The sequence below is a fragment of the Ursus maritimus genome, unplaced genomic scaffold, assembly GCF_017311325.1.
Source record: "Ursus maritimus isolate PB19 unplaced genomic scaffold, ASM1731132v1 scaffold_22, whole genome shotgun sequence".
Taxonomy (NCBI): Eukaryota; Metazoa; Chordata; class Mammalia; order Carnivora; family Ursidae; genus Ursus; species Ursus maritimus.
The window spans coordinates 32,092,261-32,107,529 of record NW_024424675.1 but is presented as its reverse complement, the minus strand read 5'-3'; the positions used below and the strand labels follow the sequence as shown (position 1 = coordinate 32,107,529).

General features: G+C 48.5%; 1 protein-coding gene across 5 annotated transcripts in view; it reads right to left on the bottom strand.

Annotated features, from left to right (window-relative positions):
- TOX2 (TOX high mobility group box family member 2) overlaps positions 1-15,269 on the bottom strand; it is a 128,701-nt gene that overhangs the window by 61,551 nt on the left and 51,881 nt on the right. The window lies entirely within an intron of this gene.

Below are 15,269 nucleotides of genomic sequence, written 5' to 3'. Positions count from 1 at the left end.
CACCAGGCCCCTGGGTGTGCTAGCCCCTCTTCTTGGGCCACTGTTCCCCCAGGTGACACCTGTTCATGCTCAGGATCACCACAACACCCTTGTGCCTTGCTTCCCAGGTGGCGGTACCAAGGACTAGGCCAGCACTCTAAGTCTACTCTGAGCAGAATGGAGCAAAGCCTCCTCCTATAGCCTAGACCCCAAGCTCCTGTTAATATGCCCCAAAGCCCCAACAGGAAACTGCAACCCAGAGCTCATCCTACTCCCCTAAGGCTTATTGAGTGACCTCTGGGAGTCAAGTTCATGCAGTCCTGCTTCTCTGTACTTTTGTTCAAATAACAATAATAACAGCAATAATTTATATAGGGCTTACAATGTGCTAAATGCATCCCTGTTCTATGGACTTTTCGTACATGAATTTATTAGCCTTTACAATAACTCTATGAGGCAGGTGCTATTATTATATCCATTTCACAGAGGAAGAAACAGAAGCACTGAGATGTGAAATTCAATGGAAGTCATGCAGCTAGGAAGGGATAGAGCCTGGTCCCAACTTGGAAGTCACACTCAAGAGATATGAATCCCAACAATTGCCCATGAGCTTGGAAGCAAATCTCCCTTCAGTCGAGCCTTCAGATGAGGCTGCAGCACTGATCACTACATGGGACTCCAGCCTCGCGAGAGGTCTTCAGCAGAGGCACCCAGTTAAGCCAAACCTGGGTGTCTGACCCTCAGGAGCTACAAGATGATTAACATGTATTGTTTTTACATTTAAAAGTTTAGCTCATGAATTGGTACCATGTGATTCTGCACCTTTATAAATAGCAGGGACTGGGCGCCCTCACGAGCAATGCTGAGCCCCCCTGTTGATTCCGTCTCCACAGGCAGCTCCTGGCTGCCCCCCTCCTGTTCTCTGATTGCTCCTCTCTGGTGGTGCCCAGGGTGGGCATGCACCTGTGCTCCGCCCACCTTATGAACCCCGATTCCTCTTAATACTGGGGGAAGACAGTGTACCTCAGGCCATGCTTCTCAATCTGTAATGTCCACACAGACCACCTGCGGAACTTATTAAAGTTTAGGAGGTTGGGGTGGGACTTGAGACGCTGCATTTCCAAGAAACTCCAGGTGGGGCCACTGGTCTGTGGGTCACCCTGTGGACAGCAAAATCTTAGGCATTAAAAGCACAGACTTGGACCCAGACAGACCATGGTTCAAATTCCAATTCTGTCACATCCCGGCTAGGAGTCCTTAACCTCTGAGAGGTGGAAAGACCTACCCAAGGTCACATAATAAATAACAGTTACCTGGAGCCCCAAACAGAACCCTGTGCTCTGACTTCCAGCCCAGAGTCTTTTTTTTTTTTTAAAGATTTTATTTATTTATTTGACAGAGATAGAGACAGCCAGCGAGAGAGGGAACACAAGAAGGGGGAGTGGGAGAGGAAGAAGCAGGCTCACAGTGGAGGAGCCTGATGTGGGGCTCGATCCCATAACGCCGGGATCACGCCCTGAGCTGAAGGCAGACGCCTAACCGCTGTGCCACCCAGGCGCCCCCCCAGCCCAGAGTCTTAATACTGCAGCTAAATCCAGCCTCCTGAGCTCTGGGCCTGGACATGTCTGTCCGGGTGTGTGTGTGCATATCCCTATACGTGTCTACACATATGAATGGATGTGTCTGCAGACATGCACCAGTGTGTGTGTCAATGCGTCTAAACATCAGCATGTGTGCCAGTGGGTTTGTGAGAGCTGTCCCTTCATTCATTCCCTCCCTCACTCCCTCAGCTCCTACTCTGGACCAGGTCCCGGCTCCCAGGACACCAACACTCTAGGAGAGAGGCAGCCATCAAACAAATAAACACAAAAATCTAATTTGTGTGTGTGTCGTTCATAACAGCCGCAAGAACTGGATGCTATCATTACCTCCGTTTCACGGAGGAAACTGAGGCACCGGGAGGTTAAGTGGCTTGCTTAGAGTCACAAAGTGATGCTTAGTGTGTGAAAAGGCATATGTCAGCGAGCGTGCCTACACGAGCGCGACATGCACGTTTGTATTTGTGCGTGACCGTGTCTGTATACAAGTACGTGTGTATCTGTGCACGTGTCCAGACATCTTCAAATATTCCACAAACAAGATTTCCTGGCACCACAACACAGCATCACAAAAACACACACGTGCACACACGCTTTCTTTTTTCAGGTGTTCATATTTTCAAACATTTCCTAAAGCTCTGTCCACAGAGAAACAGGAGCGAAGGTCAGGGCCTGCAGAGCTGAGCCGATCCAGGGAAGCCCATACCACCTGTTTCCCTGGGGCGAGCCACGGCTGGAGCAATTTCACAGTTCATCATCCGTTATGAGGCGAAAATAGTCCTTCCCCTCCCAGCAAGTTAAATAAATTGCCCAGGCTATGAAGGGCTAGTCTGCCCACACCCCTACTGGGAGCACACTACACAAGATATGTGGCTAGGTCCCCTTCCCCATCTTGCCACATCTCTAAAAATGGAGACATCTGTGCAAATACCTTGAATTTTTTTTTTTTACTGCAGCATAGGGTAACCCACAGAAAGTGCACAAGTCATAAGTATACAGCTCAAAGATGAATCCTCACAGAGCGAACAGACTTATGGAAACAGCACCTAAATAAAGGGAGAAAACCGTACCAGCACCTCCAAAGCCCCTCAGGATTCCTCACGACCCACGCCCCAACCAGGGCAACCATGATTCAGACTTTCTATCGCCATAGATTAGCGTTGCCTGCTCATGTGCTTTAAGTAAATGGCATCATCCAGAATGTTCTGTTTGGGGGCCTGGCTTCTGCCCCTCACCCTGGGGTTTGTGAGATTCATCCATTTTACCCCGTGCGGTGACACATGGCTCCTTCTCATTGCTGCGTACTATTCCACGGTGTCGGAATTTCCTGCCATAGTTCATCGGTCTACGGTGGACGGGCATTTGGATTGTTTCCAGTTTCGTGTGTTTATGAAAATGGCCACTATGAACATTCTTACAGGTGTCTTTTGGTGAACAGATGAATGCGTTTCTGTTCAGTGAACACCTAGGAGCTGGATGATGGGGTCACACAGCTTTAGACGCTGAGAAATGGTTTTCCAAAACAGCTGTGCCAATTTACATGACAACATATGAGGACCCTGGTTCCTCCACATTCTGGCTAATTAGGTATTTTCTGTCTTTTTTTTTTTTTTAAGGATTTCATTTATTTATTTGACAGAGAGAGAGATAGCCAGTGAGAGAGGGAACACAAGCAGGGGGAGTGGGAGAGGAGGAAGCAGGCTCATAGCAGAGGAGCCTGATGTGGGGCTCGATCCCATAATGGCAGGATCACGCCCTGAGCCGAAGGCAGACACTTAACCGCTGTGCCACCCAGGCGCCCCATCGGTATTTTCTGTCTCTCCCATTTTCTGCATTTGGTGGCACAGGGGGAGAATTTAATAAATTTCAAAATGCCTCCTCATCCCTTCTGCCATCTGGCTCGAGCTGCTGTCTCTGGCGATCGTTCACGAAGGCCAGTAGCAAACTTAGCACTGCCCCACGTGTACATATCACACAGACGCCACCTCTAGCCACAAGCCACCCATTCCTGAGGGCCATCCCCACCCGGTAAACAGCCAAAACTAGCCCAGATCAGCTTCCAAGGCCTCTGCTGTTACACAGAACTCTAAGGTTTTCTCCAGGGGACTTCCATGAGACAATCCCACCTCATGAAGCAAAGCCAGACTTCAGCAAGGCCCTCCTTCCCCATCTCCAAAGCCAGCAGTCGTTCATACGGCCCACCTCCCCGTTCTTGCCCAGCCTGGCCCAGCTCCTCTCGAGGCCATGCTCCCCAGCTCCCCCAGGCTCCTGTGAGCCAGCCCCCCTCCAACGGCTCAGTGGCCCTGGGTGGTTGTTCAGACTGTGCCACCAGGCAAACGGGTGTATCTCGGGGGCCCGCGGTGCTGGCCTGCGGTGAGATTTCTGTTTGTTTACCTGAAGCGCAAACCTCATCTTATTCATTGCATCCCAGTCCTGTGTAACAAGCATTCACAGAATGGAGATACCAAACATTCTCCTAGCTCCTTCACTGTTTTGCTTTTCTTCTTCGAATTGTAAATTCTAAAAACAACAACAAAAACTTTACCAAGCTCCTATCATAACCAGCCCTGGCTGGTTACCTTGTATCCACTTAACCAGTCCTCTCAACTAGCCTATACCCACTTAACTAGTCTAACTACACTAAACTACTTAGCGAAGTTATACCCACTTCTGGCTTTCTTAACCTGCCAGGAAGGTAATAATAGTCCCATTTGACAGAGGTAGAAAGCACAGCCAAGAGAAGGTGAGTAATTTGGTCAAGATCATACAGCAAAAACAAGGCAGAAGTAGGGGTCCCACGGACCACAGACCTGCCGTTCACTCCCAACCCAACCGGTCGCTTGTGCTCCACACTCTCCTGGCAGCTGGCAGGACGAAGGACGTCAGGCCCAGAAAGGGCGACCAACTCATGCCTGGAGTTTTGCTCCCCAGTAGAGCCACGGGCTTTGAGTATCTGAGAGACAGAGAAATGGGCTGTCTGGACCCCATGAAGGCCTTTTAATGTTAGTGTGAATGAAGGAGGCCTGACCACCCCTGCTGTTCCCGGGAGCACTGGGCTGGAGGTCTGTCTAGTGGAGGGGGCTAGGAAGGCTTCGCACAGCTTCAGCGAGCTGGCAATTGGCAGGAGGCATTTTCTACTATTTTTGTTATTTGAGGGGGAACATTTCTTGGCACATTTTTAAAACAAGATAGCTTCAATATCATCTTTTCAATTTCAACCCTTCACATAATTTGATTTGCATCAGATAAAATAGCTGACCAGCGGGACGCAGGGGTGGCTCAGTCGGTTAAGCGTCCAGCTGTTGGTTTCTGCTCAGTGATCTCAGGGTCGTGAGACTGAGCCCCCCCCCCCCATCAGCTCCACACTCCAGCAGGGAGTCTGCTTAAGACTTTCTCTTCCTCTCCTTCTGCCCCACCCCCAGACTGTGTGTGCTCGCTCTCTCTCTAATAAATAAATCTTAAAAACAAAAAACAAAAACAAAAAACAACCCAAAGACCATAATTTGAGCCCAGGTCTGTCTTCTCATGTCATTACCCTTATTACCCAACCACTGACATCTCTTTATTGTCACCAGTGGTGGGCTGGAACCTCACTCAGAGCCACTGACCTCTATCTCTAAGGCCCCCTCAGCACTGGGGCAACTCACTATGTGGGGGAGGTGAGTCTCTGGCATGTTGGACAGACCACTGTCCCTCCTAGCGACTCAGGCAGGGCGTGGAGGAAACCAACCCTTTGGCCACAGATTATAACCTGGAAGGTCTCTCAGAGACACCAATTCAGCCCCCATTCACAGATGCAGAAACAAAAAACAAAAAACAAAACAAAAAAAAAGTACAGGGTTCAGAGAAGGCAAATGACCTACCCAAGGGTACACAGTGAAAGAGGCTGAAGAGGGCCAGACCCAGGCTCCCAACCCTCCAGAAGCTAAGGACCCAGCACATTCTGGAAAGGTCCCACATCTGGCTTCATTTCTACTTCTTGATGCTAGCTTTCATGTAGCAGTGAACAAATGTGTTAGAGCAGACGGCTCTCCCACATTCCGCAGCAAAGACCCAGGCCCCGCCGGAGATGTTGAGTTCAAAGTGGCTGAAAGTGGGAGAGGGGAGCTGTTTTAAAGAAAATCCTTGCAATGACATTTCCAACCCACTGCTGTTCCCTCCCCCGACCCATAAACTTCCTGCATCATCTTCATTGTTTCCATCCCATTTAGAGAGAGGGATCGTTTCCAGGGATTCAATTTCTCCCATAATAGTTGGAAGGAAACAAAACTATATGCTGTAAACATTCACCGCATTGTATGGAAAAGATCTTTACTACAGGGAAGGTTGAGTAAACACAGACCCAGATCCCCCACCCCCAAATCCATCCCCTAAGGCCTCCATGCTTGCACCCTTGAACATTTAATCATCTCACAGCCAGGAACGTAGAGCTTTAAAGTGAATATATTTTTAGCTGCTGGAATGCAAAATGAAGATCTGTGAGGTGTAAGTACCAGCTCCTTCTCAGCAGTTTTCTCTCAATGAAAACAAGAGAGGCTCGTCCATTTTTCTAAGCACGTGTGTAGGACTGATGAGGGAAAGCTCATTAGTCCCGTCTGACATATACTCAATTCTCTCCATGCACATAGGATGGGGTTTTTTTCCCTCCTTGCATTTTATTCTCCAGCTGCGAAATGATATTAAATTTCATCAGATTTGAACAAAATCTATGGTCTTGAAACAGTTTCCTTCAAGGCCCCCTCATATTTATTCAGAATTCATGAATCATGTTCGGATAACACAACCATAATTATTTTTAAAGTGTGATGTTTGTGGCTTTAATAGGAAATGCTTGCAAAAGGCCTTTTCTCTTTGATTGTTTGTAATCTTAGCAGTAATCACTGCCATTCCCTTCTCGGCACCACGGCCAGCGAAACACAATTTCATTTTAATATGAATCGCGAGCTCTTCACCCAGGTTTTAATTAAAGCAATAAAAGCCGTGTCGTCCCTGCCCTTTACGATGTACACAGACTCTGAGGCCAGAGTTACTAAGCCCAGAATCTTAGATTGCAGCAAGGACAGGAGGGCCTCCTGCCTCCCCATGCATTTCCCAGTGTATCGTTTGTTTGTTTCATAACGACTCAACCCCCTCTCTGTCTCTCTGCTCTGCGGTTTTCTCGTCTGTAAGATGGGACAGCAGCAGGACTTACCTGATAGAGTTCATGGGAAACATTAAGTTCCAGTGCCTGAGCCCCGGGAAGTGCACTGTGGACGTTCACTATCATCAGCATCATCAGTATTTGGGCTGGGAAAACTCAACAGACCATCTCCCCTCCTAATTCACATGAGGAATAGGCTGGGATAGATACCAACCCAGGTGAAGGAAATAGAGCAGACAGAACCTGGAACTCGGAGCTCTGGGCTTTTCCCTACTCCGGGCATCCTACACGGTCCCTTGCTGGAAGAAGGCTGCACCCTTAAGGCACGAGGACAGTGCCCAGGAAGTGCAGGTGTGACTCTGACCAGCTCTGGCCTTCTGGGTTCCTGGTTATACCATCCACACAGCCTAGGACTATGCCTGATCCAATGGTAAGAAAAATGGACCAGGCATCCCTGAGGATCTATGAAGGAAGGTCATTCACAGTGGTGTGCAGACCCCACGGCAAGAATCTGCTCAACTGCAAGTCCTTGCACACCTATGTGTGCCCGGTGTGGTGTGAGGCACTGCGGGGCCTCATAGTGTAGTATGGGAATCTTGGCCTTTATGAGATCACTCCAGTCCAGCTCACATTCTGCTGCTCCATTAGCAAGGGACGCAAAAGGAGCAGTGCGCAGGCAGGGCCCACACAGGATCCTGCTCACGGCCAGCAATGCTCATAGTTGGTGGTGCTGACCACGATCTGGAGGCCCTAGGGTTCCCCAAGGAGCACCTCAAATGTGAGCCCCCTGAACCTTTTCCCTTGCAAATAGCCCTTAGTCCCACTGGGATTCCTACTCTAAGAAGAAAAAAATTCCATTTCCCCAGAGCTCCTTGGAACACGCCTTCCATTCCCTTTCTGTCTCCTCTGTGGATGAGCTGCTCATTCCCCACTGTTTACGTATTTCAGGTTGGAAGGCAGGCTTGACATCCTCCTGCTTCTCCGCTGCCCCACCTGGACCACTGTCCGTCTTTCCTACAAATCCCACTGCACCATACTCAGCTCCATCAGCATGCGGCCCTGCATGCTGCCCACACACCTCCTGCTTGTCCCCCTACCCCTCCGTGTTCCCAGCCTTCGGCTCTGGGCTCTGGCTTCCCATCCACCCCACCTCAGCATCATTCTGGGTCCCTACAGCTCAGCCACCGTGCTGATGCTGGGCTCTGCAGCACTCAGTGTCAGCTGCCCACTCCCCAGATGCACCCAGGATCCCATGCTCACGGCTCCTTCTCGCAGAATCACCACCCACTTCCCACTCATGACTAAGATGTCCTCACTGCCCAGCACCCCACCTAGGGACTCTCAGAGCCTGGTCCCCCTCTCTTCTCTCCTTACCCAGCTTAGCTTTCCCTGGTTCTTCATTTCAGATGAATTCAACTTTTTGAATTCAGTCTCTTTTGCCCAAAAAAGCTTGAGTGTCCTTCTGGTACACCTGTGCAAATCCTCACCCTGGATTCAACTGTCTGCCCCCATAGCACCTGTACCAAGAGCTCAGTCTCCCACAGGCCACACAAATACCCCAGACCTTCTCCACCCCCTCAGACCTCTGGTGCCCTGACTCAGCAGGTGACCCACCCACCAACCTCTCGGGGAAGACAGATGCTTTCAGGTGCAGATGCCCTCTGCTCCTGAGGAACAATCTACAGTGATTCACTCCTTTCCCCCTTTGTCCCCACTCCTGGCTAAGGCAGAGCTTCCACCTCTGGGCAGGACCCAGCCCCTCTCAAAATGTAAACCATCAATTAACGCTTTCCTCTTCTGAACCCCATGCTTTACCCTCTCTCCTGGATGCTTCCAATGACAACTAAACACCCTAAAGACTCTCTCATCTAAAAAAAATCCCTCCTTTGGAGTCCTCATCTCATTGAGCTACGGCCTGGCCCTTGTCCTGTGCAGCCAGACTTCACACACAAGACACAAGTTGTCTACACTCCCTGGTTACATCCTTACCGCACGCTTCCCTCTCAATCCGCCCCAGGACCTGCACCAAGTCCATCAAAGCTGCTTTTTCTGAGATCCAGGATGACTTTCTTTTTCTTAAAACTATTGGACACATTTCAACTCTTATCCCAACGAATCCCTCAGAGCATCTGACCGTCTCCTTCTTGTGCACATTTTATTCAACTTTTTGAAGTTAATAATAAATCTCTAAGGCCTAAAACCCCTAAAATATAAAAAGGTACAACGAAAAGTCTCTTTTCCCTCCCTGTCTTTCTGGCCAGTTTCCATAACACACATACACACACCCCCACACATATGCACATACACGAACACACATATAAACATGCACAGGCACATATGTGCACACACACAACAAACAAAGCCACTGTTTAGTTCCCACATACCCTTGAGAGTTGCTTTAATCAAATACAAGCACCTAGAAAGAAACACTCACTACCTTTTTTCACAGATGGTAACATACTATACTTACTTGTTAACCACCCTGTGTTTTTCAATAAACAATGTATCTAAAGAACTTCTATATCTCTCCAGTTTCTTCATGCTTTCTTTATAGCCACACAGTATTCCACTTGATAAATGTACCTAATTTATTTAACTAGTCCCATATTGTAGCAGATTTGGGTTGTTGCCAATCCTTTGCCATTATGCCAATAACAAAATGAGTAATCCTGAAGACATCATTTCTCATGCGAGCAAATATATCTGTAGGATATGTTTCCAAAAGGGAAACTGCTGGGTTAAAGGTCAATGCATTCGTAATTATGATAGATGTTGCCAATTCGCTCTCTATAGGGTTTACACCAATTTACTCTGCCTTCAAGCAACTACAAAAGTGCCTGTTTCCCCACAGGGTTCCAACAGAGTCTATCATCAAACCTTTGCATTTTTGTCAATCTAAGAGGTGAAAAATGTAGTTTTGTTTCTTTCAGGAACTGATTTTAGCATCTCTTCACAAACTTAAGATCCATTTGCATTTCCTATACTGGAAACTCTTGGTTCATATCTCCCACCTGTTTTTCTACCAGGGTTTTGAATTGATTTCTGGGAACTCTTTATGTATTTGGGAGATTAATCCTTTGACTATATTGTGAGTTGAAAATAATGTGGCCCAATTTTTTATTTGTCTTTTGGCTTACTTATGCTGTTTTAGCCATACAAAAGTTGTTTTTCTTTTTATTTGTGGTCAAATTTTTAAGTCTTTCTTCTAAGACTTTGAGTCATAGAAATATCTTTCCCACTCTAAAGCTGTAAAATATACCTTAAAGTTTTTTTCTGGTGCCTTTATGGTTCCCATGAGTACATATATATCTTTGATTTATCAAAGGGAAGAAGCTATGGACCCAACATAATTTCTCCCCAGATCGCCTACCTCCATCTAAGACTCCATGTTCTCCTCCTACCTCTCTGGTCACTGCTTCTCAACCTATTTCATGGTCTTCTCCTACACTTTGCTTTCAAATACTGGACCTCAACATTTAAGACTCCTTGGTCTTCTTCTCAATCTTCTCTCTCTGTGGCTTTGTAAATTTCCTCCTCACGGGGCTTTAACAGCACGGGCTAAGGACTTCCAAGGTGACTTTCCCAGTGACTTCCAGTCTTGTACAACTATCTCCCTACTTGGACACCTCCACTTGAATGAGCATCTCAAATGTAACTTGTCCAAGTCTGACCTTGCCAAACCTGCACTTCCCCAGGCCTTCCCCAACTCAGAAAAATGATACCACCATGCTCGAGAATGGGTTATGCTGGAAGCCTGGGAGTCATTCTTTACTCGTTCATTTCTCTCTCGCCCTAGATCCATCCATTATCAAGGCCTACCAAACTTTATTTTCAAAGCATATCTCGTACCCATTAACTCCTTTCCATCTCCTCTGTCTCTACCACAATAGAGGACAACGCCATCCTTCACTTAACCCTCCTGTGTGGTCTGTCTGTATCTACTCTTGCCATTGAGAGCTTTTAAAACTGTACTCTTTGATCATGTTATCCAATCTCAATCTCTTTCTCACTAACAAAGCCCAGTGACTTGTTTCGACTAATAGAATGTGCTGGAAGTAGTGATATGCCAGTCCTCTCCCTCCCCCGCCCCCACCACCACACACACCCTTTCAATAATTCTTAGGACAAAGTCAGAAATCTTCAGCAGAAGTCATATTTACAGCTATGAGAGTGGAACATTCTACCTACAGCCAGGAAGGGTAGACTGAGGAGGTGACATGTGCAGTGCTCCCGAAGGGACAAATAGGGATTTGTTGGGTGAAAATGGCTAGGGGATTCCTATCAGAAAAAACAATGCATACAAAGGCACAGAGCTATAAATGAGCATGAGAGGTGACCAGAGAGTCATCTGTGTAACCAAAGCATTATTTATGATAAGAAAAACATGGAAATAAGTCCCAGCTAGTTTTACGGAATGCTGGTAGTTTATACAGTATCTTAGGTTAGATTCTCTTCAAGTAGAGCCTGAGATGGGGATTCCTGTGACACTGACATTCCTCTTGATAAGTGCCTCGGAAGGGAAGGGAGGGCAACAGGACAGGAAGGAGCTGAGCAGGGATGCCACGTCAGCTGGAGCTCCGTGAAGATTTGCAGAATTGCTCCCCGCTTGAGACAAGACACCCACCTGGCCTTCTAGACCATCCCCCACACCCCTCCCCATTCATGGTTCTCATTTGGCAGACAGAGGCCAATTCTCCAGGGAAGGGGCAGCTCTGAATAGTTAGCAGGCAGCACTCACAACAGCTGGAGGATGGGTGCCCTGGCCTGGTGACAGGAATCCACACCACTCACCTCAGGTACTTAAAATATTCTGCACCACAGACATTACTAGTCCTATTGGACAGAAAGCTGACACAACTTGCACAGGGTTATAGAGGGCATCTGGCTAGGATGTGCCCGAGCTGGATTTGAATCCAAGTCTGCTGAGCCCACAGCCTCCCTCGTTCCTTTCCTCCTCAGTCTTATCCCAGCAAGAAGGAGACTCTTCCCCGGGTCCACAACCACGAAATATTATCCTTGTAACTCCTGGCCAGGGTCTGTTCTCAACGGGGGGAAGAGCTTATCTCTGCAAGGCCCTCCCCTCTCAGAAGCTGCTGATGGGCCAGAAGCCATGCCTAACACTGCATTTCGGTCTCAGACCACCCACAGGAGTCTGGTACAAAATAATCACAAGATCCAGGGAGGGGGAAAGGGGATACCGTGTGAAAGCTAAGGCAGCCAGGTGGGAATTTTGTGGAAACTTGTAAAAACCAAACAATAAAGCATGCACTTGCAAAAGAAACTGCAAGCCCACAAGAGCTGGTTTGAAAGTTTGTAACAGGGGGCGCAGTTGGCTGGTGTATATCCCATAGGAACCTGTGTCTCCACTGAAGTTTCTAAATAAAGAAGATGGTGTTTCAGGAGGAGGTTACATTAAAGAGCAGGTTTTTAATATGATGAAATTCTGTGTTCTGGAAGCAAACATCTTCCAGAAATGGCTTCCTGCTTACATCGAGAGCTTTGCACATAATAGGTGCCCAGTAAACAGTTGTTCAATGGGTGAGTCTCATATTCAACTGTATTTATAAAATGCATTTTATGCCTTTCAGACTGTTTGTACTCTGGGGACGCCTGGGTGGCTCAGTTAAGCGTCTGATTCTTGATTTCAGCTCAGGCCTTGATCTCAGGGTCCTAAGTTCAAGCCCTACATTGGGCTCCGCGCTGGCCAAGGAGCCTACTTAAAAACACACACATACAGAGTGTTTGTATTTCTGAATCCTCTGTTGGCGAGGAGACCATCATTTTGCCCAGATGTTTATGTCAGCCCCCCAGGACCTGGGACAATACAATCCCTGAAGTTGGTGGGGCAGCCCATCTTGACAGGGCATTCATATGCATATGTGTATGGGGTGGGGACGGGGAGGGGGGGTTCAGGTAAGCACTTCAGGGAAAAGACTGGAAGAAAACATTAAGAATTAGGGATCCTGGAGCCCCACCAAGCCACTGGGGGCTGCATGTGCTGGACGAGTCTGTTATTCTTCAGTAAAATCAGTATGAACAACATCCCACGTTCCTGTGGGTTTGTTAAAAGACCACAATACTTTGCAGCTCCTCACATCAACAGGTGGGGTCTACTTCCCCATTCGTTGAATCCAGACTGGCTCTCTGACTTGCTTTGAGTGATAGAACGTGCTGGAAGTACTCATGTGCCAGTTCTAAGTCTAGACCTCAACAGGTCTTGCAGCTTCTGCTCTTGCTGCTCTGGGAACCCTTTTCTCACCATGTTAACAACCTCGGGCTAGCCTGTCGGGGGACAAGAGACTGTCTGGAAGGGGCGCCTGGGTGGCACAGCGGTTAAGCGTCTGCCTTCGGCTCAGGGCGTGATCCCGGCGTTGTGGGATCGAGCCCCACGTCAGGCTCCTCTGCTATGAGCCTGCTTCTTCCTCTCCTACTCCCTCTGCTGTGTTCCCTCTCTCGCTGGCTGTCTCTATCTCTGTCGAATAAATAAATAAAATCTTTAAAAAAAAAAAAAAAAAGAGACTGTCTGGAAGAGAAGCAAGTCCCCATACCAACCAGCTCACAGCTGACCTGGCAGCTTACAGCTGCCACTTACATGGCTCCTAGCCATGACCAGAAGAGACACCCAGCTGAACCCAACAAAACCGCCAACCCATGGAATTATGAACTATGTAACTATTCGTTGTTTTAAGACACTAAGTTTTGACTTGCTTGGTTCTTTTTTTTTTAAGATTTTATTTATTTGTTTGTTTGTTTGTTTTAGAGAGAGAGAGGGTGAATGGGGAGGTGGGGGAGGGACAGGGGGAGAGAGAGAGAGAGAATCTCAAGCAGACTCCATCATGAGCGCAGAGCCTGATGTGGGGCTCAATCCCACGACCCTGAGATCATGACCTGAGCCCAAATCAAGAGTCCAGTGCCCAACCGCCTGATCCACCCAGATGCTCCTTGACATACTTCTTATGCAGCAAAAAGCCAACTGGTACCCTGAAAGAAGTCTAGATTGTAATTGCTAAATCTGTTTCCATCAAGGTTGGCTCATGCGACCAGGTGTTTAGTCAACTGCAGGGAATCCTGATGTTTTCTTTATAAAGTAAGTACTAAGTTATGGAAACTCTCTGAGCGACAGCACAAGAGACTTGAAGGGACCCGGGGAAATCCAACTGCCTCATTTCACTGCCAGGGATATTGAAGTCCAGAGAAGAGAAGGGGCCACACGACCCATTACACAAGTCTTAGTCCTGAGTGCCTTTCACATGCCAGGCTTTGTAACACACTGGGGGACACAAAAGTGAATGAGGGACCAGATCGTGCTCTCACGGAAGTCACAGGCTAGTGTGGAAATCAGATGCTAAGGAAGTTGTCACACAGATGAGCAGGTGAACCCAAACAGTGACAGATGCCACGAATTTAAAAGGACATGGTGTCATGAGAGAGAATCAAGGGGAGGGGACCTAATCTGGATTTCAGAGTCACCAACACCTCTGTGACAAAGGGACACTTAGCTGAAGCACGTCGGCGGCAGGCTGGAGGTGGGAACAGAGCAAAGTAATGTGTGGAGTTCTGAGCCCCAGCTGTCTCCTCCCTGAATGAGCCACTCAACATCTTCCAGCCTTGGTTTCCTCATCTATAAAATGGGATTATTGGCAACCTCCTACTTCTCAAGACTGGTGAAGATGAGCTGAAATAGCCACTGAGGAAAAGGCTCTGCAACCGTGACGATGTGCTGGGCGGGCAGGTGAGGGCGCTGCTGTGAACAGCCTGTGGGGACGCTTATTTGCCCCGCAAAGGACTGTGCTCCCCTGTCCCAGCCTGGGGCAGACGCGGAGCCCCACCAGCCCCACCCTCCCTTCTCATGGGAGTATGGTGGCCACGCTCTCCATCAGGGTTTGAGCCACAGCGACTCCACTGGCCACGGTTCTGAGAGCCAGGCTCGGCACACTAACAAAATGCGCTTTAAACACTGTGAAAGGGCTTCGATGAGATGCTCGGGAGGAAGCTCCGGTCTTCTGAGACAACCACATGTCCAAGCTGATTATGAGCAATTAAATGACTTCAGTGGTCTCTTCCAAAACGAGCATTTCCAGGACCTGGAGCCTTGCCCACCAGAGTGTCTTTCAGGCTGGCACGAGCCAGTGCCATCTAAAGGCAGCTTTGCGGCAGCATCATGATGCTCACGTGGTCACAGGCCAGTGAAGGGGCGTGGATGGCATGGTGGCCCCAGCACAAGCACCCCTGCAATGGCAGGGGTGGGGGGTGCAGTGCCCTGCAGTGGAGCTCACACACCGCACTGAGTACAGGATCTTCCCTCACTGGCGCTGCGCCCTAAGGGGGCCACAGGCCCACGCCTCACTCATCTATGTCTGCCCCTGGATTTGTCACATAAAAGGGCACATAAGTGTTTGTGAATTAATAGGGTTTTGAGTCCCCAGCTGGAAAATATGGGCCCAGCCACCCAACTTAGACTGCCACAACCATCATGACTGCACAGAGGATGGAGGTCAGCTCCAGGGACGGGCTTGCCCTCCAGCTCCCCAAGTTCCTCTGTACCCTGAGCC